The sequence below is a fragment of the Microtus oregoni genome, unplaced genomic scaffold (genome assembly GCF_018167655.1).
Source record: "Microtus oregoni isolate MIOR12 unplaced genomic scaffold, Mior012 000087F_ref0000451, whole genome shotgun sequence".
NCBI lineage: Eukaryota > Metazoa > Chordata > Mammalia > Rodentia > Cricetidae > Microtus > Microtus oregoni.
In genome coordinates this window covers 204559-208430 of record NW_024544554.1, presented here as the reverse complement: position 1 = coordinate 208430, position 3872 = coordinate 204559, and positions in this window count along the sequence as shown.

Here is a 3872-nt window from a genome sequence, read left to right as displayed (position 1 = left end):
GGGCCTATTTTGTACCAATTATTAACTGAGTAGAAGAAGGAAAGTCTGGGTCCTTGATTCCGGCCTGCTGACTGCTGGCTCTGAATCAGACAGACCTCCAAAAACAGAACAAAACCCACCTAATTGTGGTGGTTCATGCCTGTAGTTCCAGCACTCCCGACACTGAGGCAAGAGGACCGCCATGAGTTCAAGACCAGTTTGAGGTGCACGTCAGGCTGGCCTGGAAGACGTGTGACTCCCTCTTAAACTACCGACAACTCTGTCTCTTTTGAACTGCTGCATCTTGGAATGACTATTCATTCAGTCACGGCCAAACCTCACTGTAATAAAACATGGTAGAACTGCCTTTATCTGGCCTCTGCCCCAGCTGTAGTCAGATCTATTAACCACCAACCAACATGAACCCTGTCACCGTTCACCCAATGCTTATTTCCTTCCTGCCCTGGTATTTGCATTTCCCTTGGTGTGGAAGCCAGGATCCATTCTTCTTTGTCCAGCTCATTTCAGAGATGTCACGCCCCTGTCACCATCCTTTGCCGTAGTCGCCTGTAAACTCTGCCCTTCCACCCCAGACCTTAAGCCATCTTGAGTACAGAGACCGTTCTTTTTAGGGTCTGACAGACTTCCCTGGACCTGGAAGGGGCAACAGATTTAAAAGGAATAATTACTTTAAAATGCAATGAATGTAGCAGCTGGAGGCCAGGCATGCTGGTACAAGCCTTTTAGGCCCACCACACATGTTTCTCCTCCAATTAGACAAGTCCCACCCACATCATAACAGTCAGTCTCCATGTCTACTGATTTAAATGTTGTTCTCATTGAAAACTGCCCTGGCAGAATATCCAGAATGCTTGACCTTACGCCAGGGAATGGCCCGACCAAGTTAACCGTCACTAATGGGAATTCTCACAATGCATGTTTATTGAGCACCTAGTATGTCTTCAGATAGTGTATAAGTTCGAAAGATAGATCAGGGAATAGTTTCTGTCTCTTCTTGAAAAAGAATGGAAACTTAAAAATCAATAAACTAATTAAGTATGGGCTGGAGAGATGGCTCAGTGGTTAAGAGCTTTGCTTGTTCTTCCAAAGGTCCTGAGTTCAATTCCCAGCAACCACATGGTAGCTCACAGCCATCTGTAATGAGGTCTGGTGCCCTCTTTGGGCCTGCACTATATACATAATAAATAAATAAATCTTTTTAAAAAATAGATAAAAAATAATTAAGTATGGGTTTGTGGCTAAAAGTGGTATCACAGGAATGCCTAGTAGAGTCTACTTAGCACTAGTCTAAATATGCTAATTGGATATTGACTGTTGCTATAAATTATGATAAGCCACTGCTAAAAAAATTTAAAATGTACTAATTTATTAAAGTTTATCAACCAGAAGAACTTTAAATAGCAATTTTTTCAGGTATCTATTGGAACTGTTCATATTTTTTTTAATATTTTTAAAATATTTTTATGGTTTATTTAACTTTATTTTATGTGCATTGGTGTGAAAGTGTCAGATCCCCTGCAACTGGATCTTTAGACAGTTGTGAGCCACCATGTGGTGCTGGGAATTGAACCCAGGTCCTTTGGAAGAGCAGTCAGTGCTCTTAACCACTGAGCCATCTCTCCAGCCCCCATATTCTATTTTTCTGGTTTTGTTGCATTAATTTTTCACGAACTACAGTAATAGCATTTTAATTTTGAAGCAGTGTAAAAAGCCATGATCATTATTTCTTTGGTGATGCTGAATTAATTGGTACAGTAAGTGATTTAGACATTCAATTTTTTTTCTCATTTTTTACTTCTTGAGACTTTTATACCATGTGGTTATTTAATTTGCTTTAAGTTCTTTCCTTTTTTTAAGACATGGTCTTAGTAGGTAATCATGGTTGGCTTGGAACTCACTATGTATAGCAAAATGACTTCAAACTCATAGAGATCTACCTGTCTCTGCCCCCTGAGTGCTGGGATTAAAGGAGTGGACCACCATGCCTGGCTTTGACTTAGAACATTTTAAACTACCCACAGAGCAAATCTGGCCCACTACCCATGTTTGTAAAGCTTCTAAGATAAGAATAATTTCAAGAAAATATATATTCCAGTACATGCAGAACTCAAATTTTGGTCCATAAATAAGGTTTTATATTAGTTTCCTATTCTGTGAAGAGAAAAAAAAAAACTATCACATACGTAGTCATCTAAAACAACGTACATGTGTTCTTACAATTCTGGAGGTCGCAGTCTGAGATCAGTTTTCCTGGGCTAATGTTTAACGGGTGGGGCACTTGCCTTTTTTCTTCTAATGCTGCCTTCCTAACATTTCTGGCCTTGGGAACCCTCCCTCCAGCTTCCTAGCCTGCAGCCTGACGTCTTAAAGTCTTGCTCTGCTTCTCTCAACACAGCCTCTGAACACTGCAGCAATATGGTTCACAATACTCCACATGGCCATGGACTGGCAAATCGGTCCATACAGCTGTTGCTTGGGATTCAGTGATAAGTTGGTTGGAAGAAGCAGAGTACCCTTGCACATGCTACATGCAAGATGACAGATGAAAGATCTCATTCCATGACTCGATTTACATGACCTTTACATCCAGAAAAGGTAAGTCTATACACACAAATCATGTTAGGGGTTCTCTGGTGTCCAAGGTAGGAAAGGGGAGTGGCAAGTGTCTTCTAGAAATAATATGTGCTTAGAACTTGATGGACGGGTGCAAATGACTGTATAGTTACCAGACATCACCAAATTGTGTACTTGAATTGAAACTCGGGGCAGACACAGAAAGCCAATAAAGCATAGCTAGAATAGCAGACATGAACTAGCAATGTAGCTTAGTGGTGGCATGTCTGCATGGACAAAGCCTGGGGTTCCATCCCCCACAACCCAAAGAAGTGAGGAGAGAGGCTTGGGGCGGGGGAGGAAGGAAAGGAATGGATGGAGGGAAGGAAGGAAGAGAGATTAGCAGACAACAAGGAAGTGTTAACTGAAAGTAGTAAGACTCTAGCTTGAGAAAGCCCTTGTGATAAGCAATTTCAGCCAATTGCTTCTTAGTATGTACTGTGCCAGGAAAGAGGGCCGGTGAGGAACCTGTCTGACTCCATTTTAAAGGCAGGAGCCATTATGCTGTATTTTTTTAAAATAAGTTTCTTTTTACTGTGACAGTTGAGTAGCTCTGTTCCTGGAACCTGACCTTCTCCACCCTATGACCTTGATATGTTTTTGAACCCTGACCCTCCCTGAGCCCTCCTAATCACTTGGTGATCACGTGACATTTTTAAATGTTTTTTTTTTCATTTTGTTTCTTGTATTTTTTAATTTCCATATTGCTCCATTGTCTCCCCTCTATAAAACTACTCACTGGCCAGCTCGTGGGTGCACCCTAATAAAAATCAAGCTTGCCTCAAATTAGGTTCAAATTGTGGTAGTGGTCTTATTCTCGAAGTTGGGATTAACCTAGGTACTAAAATCACTGTGCCTGAGGGGGATTCATTCTGGAAACATTTGTCTGGCCTTATCCTATACCAGGAGTTTCAGTCAAATTACACACACACACACACACACACACACACACACACTGACACCACTAAACTATCTTTTCATTAAGGAAGTTTAAACTGAAAAAAAAAAAAAAAGACAGAAAAAGACGTGAGTGAAGACCTAAGTAAAAGGTGCAATCTGATGAGTTGGAACAGGTTAGGGTGAGGAGTCTCCGAAGAAGGAAGTGCGGAGGTCCTGGGTGGTCGGTCCTAAAGCCTCAGGATCATCCAGCTGCTGTGAAGGCACAAAGTTGGTAGCGACACAGCCTTCGGGTGACCAGTTTAGGCAGTCAGAGTTAGGGGGGAGCCTTAGCCTAGCCTGGTACGGGTGAGGGTGAGAGG